The 15,097-nt window shown below is 41.4% G+C and overlaps 1 long non-coding RNA gene across 1 annotated transcript in view; it reads left to right on the top strand.

Moving 5' to 3' along the window:
• LOC109966554 (uncharacterized) overlaps positions 1–15,097 on the top strand; it is a 78,949-nt gene that overhangs the window by 2,792 nt on the left and 61,060 nt on the right. Inside the window, exon 3 of the long non-coding RNA XR_002275789.1 lies at positions 1,221–1,366. This is a non-coding gene — a long non-coding RNA (uncharacterized LOC109966554). The remainder of the gene's footprint in view (positions 1–1,220; positions 1,367–15,097) is intronic.

Below are 15,097 nucleotides of genomic sequence, written 5' to 3'. Positions count from 1 at the left end.
AATCAGTATAATCAAACACAGCTGGACTCAAATGAAGGTGTAGAACCATCTCAGGGATGATCAGATGAAATGGACAGAGCCTAAGTTAAATATATGAGTGTCACAGCAAAGGGTCTGAATACTTATGACCATGTGATATTTCAGTTTTTCTTTTTTAATAAATCTGCAAAAATGTCAAACATTCTGTGTTTTTCTGTCAATATGGGGTGCTGTGTGTACATTAATGAGGAAAAAAATGAACTTAAATGATTTTAGCATATGGCTGCAATATAACAAAGAGTGAAAAATTTAAGGGGGTCTGAATACTTTCTGTACACATTGTATATATGGCTTCGGTCTGCATCAGCTATGACACGGGATCAAAATGGTCATTTGTCGCACCCAAAGTCTCTTTTCATTACAACACCTAAGTCTGCCAGACTGGCTGATATGCAAAGTGATGATTCTTTGCAGACTTGTAGAGTTGGTGTATGGCCTTGATGTTTTCTTGCTGAGCTACAGTGTAAAACAGCAGCTCAAACACGGAATTTTATCCCAAAATGACTCGATGTTTAGATAGTAAACACTTCAGCTTTCTAGTTCAGACTGCGAGAGCTGCATATTAGTTTTGGATGAACTCACAAAAGCATTTTTGCAGTTTATCACTTGTCCTTCGTTAGAATCATTTTGGGGAGGAATCTCTCCAGGACTAGGCAGGAAAAACATGGGCATAGGGGCATGTGAGCATTGTTTCATAACAGTCTTGTAAAAAATGTGAACCTGCTGTAAACCTTGAGAGCAAAAAGCTACAGTACAGTGTAAAGCTGCTTAGTGTCAAACATAAATGTCTTGGCATTTTTCAGATTAACTAGGCCTAAACTCTTTTTCTTGCTCACAGAAAAATATGCATATCATGTGCTAGGACTAACTTCTTGAAGAAACAAACGAGAGCTAACGTAATTTGTCAGAATTTTTTAAAAACATAAATTGGAGCCCTCATAATCTTGAACTAAAGTACATGGTGAAATTCACATTCTGTCCCTTTGTAGCAGCAAAAAGCTAATATTATTATGAGTCAGGTGCATTTTGAATATAAAATTTTCCCTATGTTTGGCATAGCTCATGTTAATGATGAAAAGTTAAGACTTTAATGTATGCACACTTTGAAATTTCAGTGATACCTAGTGCATTATTTTATGAGCTGTGGAAGCCTTTCTCTCAATCAAATCAATTTTGCCCAGGTCTGATATCCCATGGCGGTTTGTGTGACAGCAGAGAAGAACAGGGTGGAGCAGCTATTTTTACCTGAATCCCAGGAGTAAGCTCAATACAGAAGGTGGAGCAGGAGGAGAGTGGAATTTGGACAACGTTTGGGAATGTGAATCAGGTAACGTTAATCATCTGGACAGCAGAGACATTAACTGTGCATGAGGCTCAGTCTCTGGACATTGCATGTACTGACAGAGGGCGTGTCCATGTGTGAGAATGGGAGGCAAAGCGAGGAAGAGTATGGCTCATTTGTGTATGAATCTGGGAGTATGGGAGGGTATACTGTCGTGTAATAGTGTGTGTTTGTGTGTGAGGACAGTGTGTCTGTGCTGAGGTGATATACAGTGCTCTGACTTACTCTTGTAGATGAAGTGCACTTTGCTCAAAGCTACACACCCCCAAAGGAATAGACTGTGTTTTCCAACTCACTTTTCGGGTTGGGAAAACACTGATGAAAAAGGATGAGGCTGTAGCAGCGCACTCAGTCTTCGGAGCAGCCCCCGTCACACACTAACATCCTTACAATTTCAGCTCCAGCGCCTTCTAACAACAGTGCATATTTACACTGTGTATGTGATTATTGGCTATTGTCTTGTTAAAATTTTACAGTGGCTGCTGAGCACCTTCACATACTGATTGCAATGTTGTCCCTTAATATACCCAAATATAATGCCTGCAGTTTTGGAGAATGCTGATATGGCATATTTCGCAGTGGAGGCATCTGAGTTGCATGAAAGCGGAGCATTCACCCCTGAGAGAATGAGGGGCTCACCTTTTATTATTTTCAGAGGCGCCGATTCGTGCTGACCTACTTTGGGAGCAGGGATTGTTGAGGTAGAGTCACAATGCAAATGAAATCTGTTGCTTCCTGCCTGTTGGATTTCAGTGATTTCCAGGCATGTGATGCAACTGGGGAAAAAAATGAATAGATGTGATATACTTACTGCAGTTTTGTGGATAGTGCCACATTTTCTTTTAATCTGTTTTGAAGCCTATCTGGATTCCTTGTTCTTTATTTCCTCTGGTAGCTCTTTCTTGGAGAGATGATTGCATCAGAGTGGCCTTACAACAGTTTGAGCTCTTGACAGCAGTCGGCTTGGTTTACCTACAAAACCTTACATAAACCTGTTCAGCATTGCAAATGACAGTGATCACACTGTGACTTGAGAGCAACACTCCATGTGCTTGACAGGTAACTGTCAACAATACCTGTCATTCAGGCTGCTGCACTGCCTAACCGCTGTTTTTTTACAAGGCAGTTTGGTCTGGCACACAGCAAAGGAGGCTATGCACACTGGTTCCACTTTCAAGAAAGTAGTGTTATGCAGGGATGTAATGATGCCAAAAATTAATGTAATAATATTACCATGATAAAAAGACCCCCACAGGTACCCCCACCCACTGTGGGCACTAGTGAGCAAACTGCTGCTTGGCACACCAGAATGAGGGGAAGAAGATGCCAGACTAGCACAACCCACATAAAGGGGAGCTTTGTGCTTTACTGGAGGTGTTTCATCCTGGTCTACGTGTTCAAAAGAAAAGACTTTAAGGGTTACTAAGTGCTGGGTTTTGAGTGTGTGTGTGTGTGTGTGTGTCTGGTTTGTTTGCCCAATACCATTAAAGTGTCGCAGACAGTCATGTCCCGTTTTTTTGGGATGTACCCAGGACTGTCTCAGTCCTAAACGGGGCTAGTGCTGCTTTCATCTGGCAGCATTTGCAAACTGTTTGCTTATTTATTGAAACATGAAAATTGAAACTCTGCCACACAACAGCTGTAAAAGCCAACGATGACATGTCTGCCATGTCTTGTCTAGCACACAGTTATACAAATGAAAAAAACCATGTAGATCCCGTTATTGTCCCACAACCATATCGAGACATTTTTTTTATTGCAATATCAAGAAATTACAAATATCGTTACATTCCTAGTTGTCTTTATTTAAAAGATTGTTCCATTTTTATACAGCTAATTGTGGTATGTTTTATGAATTTGACATGTATTTACACATTGAGAGCCGCTGTACCAAAGTCAAATTCCTCTTGTGTCCGACACACCTGGCCAATAAAGCTGATTCTGACTTTATACTGTTAAAATGATCGAATACACTCTTGTGCAAAGAGAAAGTAAAACATTAGGTTTAAGGGTTTATCCCCATAGTAAGTATAACATGGACTGTACTGGCTTTAAATCCTTTTTTGTCCCCTTTTTATATGCATGCAAATGTAGTTCTTTTTGAGTTATTGGCAAGTACTTTTGCACATGGGTGCTGTCACCATTTTTTATTATACACTGTAAATGTACTGTAGACACATGGTTAGCAAGTGGCCATTTTTTGGAGGAAGGAGAATCAGAAGCCAGAGTGCTGTTGCCATCCCTGCAGGGAATGGAGTGCTCTAAATGTGGTGTGGCCTTTTGTAGCCACGTGTGAAATATGATTTGGTGAAGAATGTCATTTGAAGGGACCTAGTTCTGCAGTTATGATAGCCCCAGAGCACTGTCTCACACATGCTCACTGTCTTTTTCTGCTGCTTCTGTATCACTGCATCTCTCTGCTATCCATCTATCCTTCACACATTTTCTCACACCTTTTCCTTCACTTGCTCCCTGCCTCCCAGTGGCTTTTTATATTGGACTGCTTTAAAGCCAGATGTTCCAGTGCTGCCAGGATGAGGAGGGAGACGAGGGACAGCAGAGAAGGGGAGGGTCAACCAAATACTTGTAGATCATTTTCCCACACAATAAACTCACTCACTCACTCTCCAGCTGTCTCTCTAATTTCTCTCCTCCACATCTCCATCGCTCATATCCTCAGTTTTTTAGCATATTTTATTTTCCCATTCCTTTCTCAGAATCTCTCACATTATACGCTCGCAACACACCCACATAAACCAACTAACTCTCTCTCCCTTCACTCTGTCTGTCATGTAACGCGAGCGACCTAGTTCTAAGTTGAACCAACAGTTTGATTTGAATTGGGAAAAGAGGCTGTTACTGTGATTCAGGCTGTCTTCAATACTGCTGTGCCGCATGCAGGAGATAAGAGGTGTGATCTCAGTGGCCTGGCCCTGTTTTCAAACCCAGATAATACTCTCACTAAATCAGATTCCCACAACGCCACACTGGCCCCCGTAATTGTCTGCACTTGAGCTGCATTGGATTTCTCCCATACTGAACTTTTGCACAGTGTAGGGTGAATGAATAATTCTATTCTTATAACTGAGAGCTGTCTCGGGTGCCCTGTGCTTTTTTTTTCCTTTTTTTTTTTATTCACCAGAATTTCCAAGTTGGAAATATCAATTTGCCTAGTCCTTTCTCTCCCCTCAACTATAATCAACGACAGCTCCTATTTTTGCAGATTAGACATCGGTGTAAAGAGAGGAATAAAAATTGCCGCCATGCCAAGTTTACGCCTGACAAACAACATCCACGCAGAGATCTGACACTGCAATTTGCACTTACACACATAACACACAGAGGCAAATCCTAGCCTTATTCAGATACATTTCCAGTACAGGCCTATTTTGCAAATCAGTCATGCAGTACAAAATAGTGGCGCCGAGGCTTATATTTTTCAAATGCCCAGAGTCGGAAAGCAGCAGCAAAAAAAAAAAAAAAAAAAAACTGCAGGTGGGGGGGGGTTTTTTTATGAATGAAGGTAGCATGCAGCTTTTATGCCTCCTAATAAGCCCCCAAGGCTGGAGAATGTTACGACTCTACAGTTTTACAACCACTGATGGTCTGCTCAGAGATGTACATTGTGCCTCTCTTTGGTGTGTGTGTGTGTGTGTGTTGGAGGGGGATCAGACCTTAAGCTGTCTACTTAAATGATCTCTATGAATATCTGGCCATGAATCAGGCTGCCAGGCTACCTCTCACACGACACTCCTCACAAATGATCTGCTTGATAAATACAGAAAAGTGTGGGTGTGTGTGTGTGTGCATGCATGCTTTTAGGGTTCATCACTGCAAATGAACTGGAATCTGACAGGCATTCCAATGAGCTGCTACGGTGATGAAACCATTACTCCTCACTAAAATTTTGTTCATATTAAGATGTGTGTGTGAGAGAGAGAGGTTCCGTGCAAATGTGCACCTTAATCGTATCACATCAGGGCGTCATGTGACTTTTTTTTTTGTTGTGGGAGTGATTCTCCACATGTGCAAGCCTGGCATGGTGAGGGTGTAGTCCATTGGCAAAACAACAAGGAAGAACTGATACAACAGCATGAGAAAAGATGGAGAAGTGAAGTCTCTGACAGAGACGTGAGGCTTGCAACCATACCCAGGCTGCACTGTAGAGGCTCAGACATAGACAGGGCCTGTGTCTTGTCACATCACTGTATTTCACTGAGCTCAGCTCCCAGATCTTTGGGCTGTGTGTTATTTATACCCCTTCATTTGACTGGACCTCATAATGTTGTCTAATTCAGACTATTTTCCAGATATCATTCATGCGCGCTCATGAAACAGGTGAAGCTGGAAGCTTGGTGGCGCACTGACTACTTGCAGGTTGTGAAGTAGCTGTACCTTCTTCTGCAGCTGGGTACTATTCTCTGGAAGGTCAGATGGTTTGCACATGGTCAGCGGCAAAAACAATCCGAGTTGAACTACTCACTGCCCGTATTTGCAGGCACACAGATCCCAGTTAAATACCACTGTATACTGGCTAAAAGCAGTGTCTCATTTTTGTTAGAACTTTATTAATGGTGTAACTAGAACTGAGAGGAAGCAACAAAGCAGGCATTTCAAATTCTCAGTGCCGGACTTAGAAAAATCCTTATCTAACCCGTTCTTCACTTCAAAGATGCTGAATACATTACTTTAAGGGGGTGTTATTCAAATATGTTGATCCCTCTCGGTCCTTCATAAGCATATTAATAGTATTTCTTTCACACAGATGGCTTCTGGTTATTGAGGCATAATCAAACAGTGAATTGCAGTGTGCCATGAAAACCATTTTAAAGCCAGGACAAAACATTGTAATGTTGGTGTTAGAGCCATTGTTCTATTTCATTATACTACATGTCTGTTTTTTACTGTTTATAGCTTATAAATACATAACTGTGCTGTTAATGACACTCATAAGTCCTTAATTTGTGATGTATATGCATTCTTTAGTGCAAAGTGAAACTAGGGCATTTGTTTCCCCCACTCATATTAACACTTGGTCCATTAGATTTATATAAGAGTTCCATCTGCCACCGTGATTAAAAAAAAGAACCATCTTATGTTTTTTTATCAGCAAAGTAAATACTTTGATGGTTTTAAACTCACCGAATATGAACCCCTTTCCTTTAAAGTACAAAACTCGCCTGCAGTATGATTAGTCATAGCAGTGCATATCTCCCAGGATATCTGCTAAATCGGATTCTAGGAGTGAATCTATTATTTATGCATTTTAATGTTGGGTAGTGCTAATTTGCAGCAGTTTCATTAAAAAGGCAACAACAGATGAACTGCACAGAGATCAATTTCTTAAAGCATTCATTTGGACCATTTAGAAAAACTGGAGGGCGTTGGAGCTGTGCATGTGTGCACTCACACTTGCACACTGTGAAAATGATTAAAGGAAAAAAATAGAGAGAACATCTGCAAACTAAATTTGCCTGATGAAGACCTGTTTGTTGAAACGCTGTGAAGTCAGTGAGCAGGTATTCTGTGTTGCGTCGAGCACCAGAAGCACTGAGGTTTTATCGTTGTGCACAGGGTCCCTTATAAAGATTGTCTTAACCTGCTGTATTGTCTGTGGGTGTTATCTCAGTGTTGGCCTTGCAGTGTGTAAGAATATGGACGAGTATGTGCTGGCTCTTTGATTTGGCTTGCTGCTGAGCCACTGGGCTTCCACCACTGAAACAGACAGCAGTTAGGAGATACCACTGAGCAACTCTACGCTGCCAAAAAAAGAGATGTGATGATGTAACCTTGCAGATTACAAAGCTACAGATTAGATCAGATCAAAACAGGGTTACCATGCTGCTCTATATACCGCTACCCAGTGGTAGACGGTAACGAAGTACCTTTATTCACGTACAAAGTATTTTCATTTTCTGCTGTTCATACTTTGACTTCACTGCATACTTTTAGATTAGATTAGCTTCTTTACTCCACCACATTTATTTTCTAACACTAGTTACCTGTCAGAACCAGATTAATACAGTATGATAAGACTTTATTGATCCCTGGTGGGAAATTCACAAGCTACCCAGCAGTAATTCAAATTAAAAGCATAGACGCTAGTTAAAACTAGCTACACCTTTACCAGCTGCAGCATTAAATGTGATGCATCAATAAAGATGATATACATTGTTAAATATGCCATTCTGCATAATGAGTACTTTAGTACTCTAAGTATGTTTTTATGTAAATACTTAACACTTGTAACAGAGTATTTTTACACTGTTGTATTGATACTTAAGAGTTCTGAGTACTGCTGTCATTATTCTGTACTGCAGTCTGACACTGACATTTATTGTATATTTTTACAAATATATAAACACTCACACAGTCACATTTGTCTGTTGATGCTTCCCAGAACAAAGCAGCCGATATAATCAATGTCTTTCTAAAAATATTTAGACTAGAGAGGATCGATGTGAGGGATCATTCCCATTCTTCTCTGATATGTACACACAAATAGACCATTGATGGTATTGAGTGCCCTTAGGTCTCTATGGTTTCGTTGCCTTGCTGTCGAGGTGATGCTGCTGCCGGGGTCGTACCATATAGCCACTACTTCTATATCCGGCTCCTCTTCCCTGGTGCTTTTTACATCTCATAATGCAAGGTTGTCTCACAGAGTCTAAAACCTCAGGCTTAGAATAATGCCTGTGAAATACAGCACGTGCATCTCTGCAATGAGATTATGTTGGGAGATTTTTCTCTGCCATAACTTTCAATAAAGGATGCATTTTTCTGTCTACACATTTCTGCCAAACTTTCGAACCCAGCTGTTGTCACGTTGTTTGCCTTGGACTTCCTGGTGAAGCCATTTGATTGCTATCTGACTATGCTAACAACAGGGATGTTAAAGCAGTCTGCATGTGTCAGCTGTAGTGTCTTGGCCTCATGACAGTTGCTGCTGCTGCTTCTGTGATTTTGAAGTTTTTGGGAAAAGTTAGGTGTTCTTTAATGGACTTAATTAGATTATGGCAAGCCCTGTTGTCTCCACCGTTTTTCTGTTTTGCTACATTTCCTCTGTCATGCATGCACACACATTACCTGTGTAACATCCACTATTAGACCAGCTTTCCCCCAGGACTTCTTATTCCATCAGTGGTGTATTAAATAACCATGAAAAGCAGTACGTCTTTGTGAATATATTTGCTGAACTGGCGACCGTGCATTCCTCAGCAAGATAAACAGGCAACTCTAATTGGTCAATTTTACTCCTGCTCAGTGTGGCCATTACTGGGAGTCTATGAAAGAAGCGAACAGCTTTCCCTAACATTTGCATTGCCCCTGTGTTGAAGCTGTAGCTGCCAGCTTATCAGCGGGTGGCTGAACACACAGGCGTTGGCATGTTTGTTGTCATTAAAGGTAAACTGTGAAGTTTCTGACATCTTGAAGCACGATAGAGAAATGGCTTCATGAAGTGGTTCCACCAGTACAGCACATGCAAGACATTAGCATTATGGAAACATGGTTCCTGTTTTGGCTGACTATAAAAGGCACTAATACCTAACTGTTAATGTCAGTGCTTCCACGAGCAAGGAAATGCATTCAACATTATTTAGGCTTTAAGAATCCATATGGTGGACACTAAGGGTGTGACGATACACGTAGCTCATGAAATGAGACGATACACGATATTGGGTTCACAATTTTTTTAAAGAAATCTTCAATTTATTACTGGAAAAATAATCTTTTATTCTACTGGAAGTCAAAATGCAAACTAGTGCAGGTGCATGTTGAAATGTTTTAACCAATCATCTTGTAATGAATGTGACTTCAGTTCTTTGAGTATCACATGCAGTAAAAGATCTCAGCCTCTCGTGGCGATATTAAAAAGTGACAATATTTCTCCTCGAGACAAAGCTGCACATGGCATTTACCAAGTTAGCAACGGTAACTAAACTGTGTGCAGGGTTTTGGATTGGCCCTTTAATATCATTTGTTTGCCCACATAAATGCACATGGTCCATGTCCGTTTGAAGGCAGCTTTCACAACAGTGGCATCGAGATGAGATTTGTCGCAGGCTGACACTGACCCAGTTTCAAGGTGCCACTGTTGGTGAAACCTGACCATGCTTTTTCCAGGGTGAGCCTCTGCTGGGATTTTTTTTAATGAACATGCATTTGAGGTTGTTGTTGTTGTTGCTGTTGTTGTTGCTGTTGTTGTTGTTGTTGTTGCTGCTCTGCCTCTGTGATGCTGCAGATCAAATCTGAGCTCACACAATCCCCAGCAGAGATGCACAACATTTGAATGAACGTGAGCTCATACCGGAAACAAACATATTAAATTCACATAAATCTAAATGCTGATGCAGAAGGAGGCTGAGGAGTTTGCAGTGGTGTTGCAGCAAGAATGTAGTGCTGAACATTTGTGTGTACACATTGAACGAGCACCACATTGTCCTAATGACCTGCATGGTTGTCTGAGACTGGTCATGGTCATATATGATTTAACACTACATGCAAGCAGTCTTCATCATCTCGCTGTCCTTGTGTGCTAACTGGATTTGTCCAGGAGTATGTTGTTGTGTGCCATCCTCAGCAGGTTGGAAACCTAAAGACTGTCTGTTGACAGAGGAGATATGAAGGCTATTCTAGTATGGAAATAACCAGCTCGATACCACGGGGCATTCCTCTAGCTGAGCCATCCTTCCTGTGGAGTTCCATAGGCCAACAGGCAGCTTGGGCAGAGAAGCCTTTTTGTTCCTCGATGCCCTCCTGACCCCCCCAAACCCATTCTGCCTCCTGGAGGGTATGATGCAGTTACTAAGCAACAGGGATGGGAGGGGTCAGAGCCATTATGGAGGCCAGTTATATTGTGCCCAGCTATTATGAAAGCTTTATACGTGATATATGCTCAGGCCCATAATGCCCTGAGTGCATTATACCAGAGAATTCTGTGAGTTCCCTTTTAATATTTTTCTAATATTTGGCGATAACATTAGTCAAATATTAATTTAGTGCAGGGTTACTCCAAAGTGCATGTTATTGTGAAAAAAGCATAAATAAAAATTATGTTTTGGCACAGCCCATTGCTCCATTTGCTTCCTCCATTAAATTCTCTCAAATTCACTCATGTAGGACAAGATTTCTAATTGCCGTATTTAATGTGTTAATGATTTAATTATTCTTTTAATTAATTTGTTACGACTAAATGATTGACTTAATTCAAGGGCCCTTGGCTTGTCTTCGGGGAGGGCGGGGGGCTTCGGGCTCTGCAGATAACTTACTGATGCCTTTCCATATCAAATATCAGAGAAATATAAACTGAAGAGTGAGGGAGTGCATGCAAGCAAGCTTTTTCTTCAGCAACAAAATTAATAGGTCACAGGTTCTCCTTTGCAAGATGGAGTTTTTCATTGTAAGTAGTTTGAAAAACAGTCCTGTTTATTTCAAGAATGACAGAGAAAGCAGGTCTTTTTTTTTCTTCTTCTCCCCTCCCCGATGAGAAATGACTGTGGGCCTAATCTGAAGTAAACACGCTCTCAAGGCGGGTGTTGTGGCCTCTTTGGCACATCAACCAACCTCAGCATCAAAGGGATTACCATTTTTAATTGAAACGCCTTTTAATGTATGATGTAGTTCATTTATTTAATTTAGATTCGATAGCCAGGGAAAAAGAATTGAGCCGGAAAGGTCAGGCAAAATATAAGCATTCCAGAGCGCAGCTGCTCTTAGTTTTTCAAACAAATCTAACTTTGCAGACTATGGAAATGTGGCCTGAACTTTTTTAGGCAGCTGCAAATTGCCTCAAAGTTTTATTGATGATAGAGTTAAAACCTTAGTTGATGGATAAAGAGGCTTCTGTTCTGTATGCGGCAGATACAGCGCACTGCTGAAGGGATGCTTTTATCTCTCTCCTCGCAGCTGAGACCCTACATTTTCTTTATATGTGCCATGTTTGTTTTACCGTCAATCCAAAACACTTAATGCCCCATCTTTTAGAACAAGGGTGCAGGTCATTTGCGTGATATTTGAGGCAGCTTGACTGTCATGATTACAAGTGCATTATCTTTGTGGCAGTCTGAAGGTTAAAACGTACAATCGTGAATTTTAACTGTGTGCTAATTTCTTGTAAGTAGAGTGAGGTCACTCACTTCTTTCAGTTCAGTGTCATTAAGGGGTCCCTGAAAGGGGGAGTAAGGTGGTCAAAGGTCAGTAGTACAAGAACATGGAGCACTGGTTTCAACTGTTCAATGTGCATGTTGCCTCCTTAAGGGATTGTTTTTTATTGAAAGAGTAAGATGAGATCAGGGACATGTTAATTAGTTCACAAATGAACTTGGCCACAACTTTGCTTCCTTGCTAGCGCTCCTGGTTTCTCAGAGTTTCCAGATAGTGTGGGACAATGGGTCTTGAACAAATCTACTCTTTCAGTACACTGTCTTGTAAATGTCCTTGCATAAAAAAAAATAAAATAAATCACACAAGCATGCCTTGGCCTTGTGCTTCTGTATTTCTCCCAACCTTGTGAGCCTCTCCATACTGTAGCTAACAGGCTTGATGGAGAGGCACAAAATGTAATGTAGGATTAATTACTGGGATTCACAGAAGGGTGCCACACATCTCTTCCTCTGGTGGTGTCCAGGCTCATCTGGATGACAGTGAATTTGGGTGGCAGCTGGAGGATGCAGGTATCATTTAGAATATGCAGAACCATTCAGAACTCAAGAATGGGAATGGATGAAGCTTTGTGAGACAATTGTATCAGATATATTAGAAGCTCATGTGTGATTTTTTTTCTTTTTGTGGTCTTTGTATTCATGTAAACACATTTTCAGTCATGTGAGATAGGAAGTGAGTAAAAAGCCTGACAGGAGGCCCACGCAGGCTGTCGAGCCACGGGTGTTTACAGTTAAAATATTTGCCTGTCTAGGGGATCTGAGAAGCAGGAGATAAGGCAGAGACAGCCCCTGTCATGAACAAGACTGTCTGTCTCCCTCCCACCCAAGTCCCCTTTATTAAAAGAACATTGATTTCTCTTAGCCTCTGATAATCTTCCTCCACCGGAGTCTAATCAAAACACATCAAATGTTTGCCACCAAGGACAACCGCGTCAAAAAAATTCCTCGCTCACCACCTGCCTTGTTCTGTAGCATTGCTTCACTGCAGCACGTGCCAATGCAGTATGAGGAATAGTACTGGAAAGTATTTTTGTTACTGGGATAGCCCGAAGTGACAGTCAAATCAGCAGTCTTCCTTTTTGTTTTGCCAGTTTTTTTTTTTTTTTAGATTTGCAAAAACTTTTTATGGCTGCCGTTGTTCCTTCACAACGGAAAACAGCTGCCTTGTGCTGTTTCCAGTGGAGCATCACACCTTAAGATGTGTTTACTAGCTTGTATGCACATGTTTGTACGTGTATAAACATACACTTTTGGTTACATCCTCCACAGGTTGTATTATTTCACTGCGTTCCCATGGTGACAGGGTGGTCCACATCAGAAGTGTAGGGTGGGTTAGAGCTGGAGCTTAAGCAGGCAGCTGGGCTTGTCTCCCAGTTGCTGGGTTGGGCCCCTCCTGGGCTTGGCGATGGGCGAAATTATTTTTAATAGATCTTCATAAAACCATCTGTATCAGTGCACCTGCACACTGGAAGGCTATTGACAAAATGATTATGACCGCAGGACCCAGAAATTACTCTAAAATGTGTAATCATTTTGTTTGCTGTATCCGCAGCCTCCCTTCTCTTTCATGTATCTGTATTCTTTGGGCCAGGTTCAACAAAGCAAGGTTGTTTTCCACCATTTGGGTCTAAGGCCCGCACGATTTCCATTTAGATTTGAGGCTTTTTCCCCTCCTGTATAACAGATTCCTGCTCTGCATTCATGGACGCTTCATATTAAATGGTAGGCAAACCTGGCCAGAAGTTCATTGTCCACGATAAATAAAGGTTAACTGAGGATGTTAATTTGCACAGATAGGGGATAAATTGAAGCTGATTCGCCATCCAAGTTTCATAATGTCTTTCAAAATAGTGGTTGGCAGGTGTTTTGGGAGCCTGATGAATTCTCCTATGAGAAGTGTGCATCCTGCTAAACAAAACTTGTATACCCACCCACTTTATTGTTAGAAGTGACATCGCTGGGACAGAGGGAAAACAGTCCATCAACATGTCTTGGATTTACAGTCATGCATTTTGAATGCCCCTTTATACATAATTTCAAATGCTGAAGGGAGCCGATGCAATCTTAGCTGACAGGTTCAACTGTTTAAAACACACATTCCCCTGCTACTTCTCATCAGACTTGATTTGTATGACGATACAGTGGATTTTTAATTTATTTCTGCCCTGTGAGACAACCTGCAGGTACCCTCTGGGTGTCATGATTTATACATACTAAACAAAAAAGAAGAAGAAGAAGCCACTGTCCTTGCACCTGCTGGTGTATACTTTAATGAAATTCAATGAGATGAAATTTAGCGCAAAGTCTATTGGGGTTAGCCATATCATTTTGAAATGCTTCATTATAGCAGTGGTGGTGGCCTGAGGGATGTCTTCATTTGGGATGTGGCATGCCTCATTCGTCACTGTAAGATGAAGAACTAGAGGCCACAATATCTGCCATAACACTCTCTGCTCTTTGTTTTATTTAGTTGCACTGGTTGCATTACTCCTGGTTCTGCATCCAGTGAAATTTGGATCAAACTGCAAAGTGGATGTGACTAACAGTAGTGAACAAACTAAAGCTTTAATCTGTCAATAGCGCATGTAAACCAGGTCTCCCTTGAAAAAGAGATCCTGATCTCAGTGGGACTTTCTGGTAAAATAAAGGTTAAATAAATAAAATAAAACACTGAAATATAAGGGTTACAGCTTTGTTACGACTGATTCCCATGGCTCCCTTTGCATAAGTCATCAAGGTGTGTGTGTGTGTGTGTGTGTGTGTGTAAGTGTGTTAGCTCCATGAATGCCCAGCCAGAGCTCTTTTATTATTCTTTAGAGCCAGATGTTCCTCTAATTGTAAGATGACGACAGAGTGATGAAGAGAAGAGACAACAAAATAATGAGGATCGCTGCATCAGAGTGTCCCCTTCCTACTGCTGTAACACTCAGTGCAGTTTGTCGCTCTACTACGTCTCTTCTTTTGGCTTTGAAACTCTGCTGCTTATCTCCCTCCTATATCTGTCAGTTTCCTCTCTTTCTGTTTCCCTGCATCCTCTCTGTATCTCCATCGTCTTCCACTCAATGTGTCTGTCTTTTCCTCCCCCCCGTCTCTCGCTCTTACTGATGTGGAGGCAGATGCTTTGGGCTCCCAGAAGGAGAGTGTCTCTGATATAAAAAGGCCTAATGAATGGAAGCCGCCTGTTTGTGTGCCTGCCGCCAAGTAGTGCAGCTGCACAGGCACTGGATGACACAAACAAAAGCCTCCCCCATTCCCTTCTGCAAAATCCGGTGCAGCCAGGATGTTGCAAGTGTGCAGCTTCAGATTGAGGCAAATGAGTTGGTCCATAATAAGATCTAACACAAAAACAAACAAGTGAGCTTGACTCGTTTGTCCAAAAGTCTCTGTCCCAGTGTAAGGTGGAGTTATTGATGACACAAAGCCACTAGATAATTTCCACAGCCTCAGTGTCTGCATGCTGTAACCTCACCCACGGGTAGTGTGTGCTGAACCTTCTGCCTGTGTTCAGTAGCTATTTTCAGTTAATTACCCCTAATGAATTTGTGTATCCTTA

The sequence above is a fragment of the Monopterus albus genome, unplaced genomic scaffold (assembly GCF_001952655.1).
Source record: "Monopterus albus unplaced genomic scaffold, M_albus_1.0 scaffold113.1, whole genome shotgun sequence".
Classification (NCBI taxonomy): Eukaryota; Metazoa; Chordata; class Actinopteri; order Synbranchiformes; family Synbranchidae; genus Monopterus; species Monopterus albus.
This window is presented reverse-complemented; position numbering and strand designations above follow the sequence as displayed.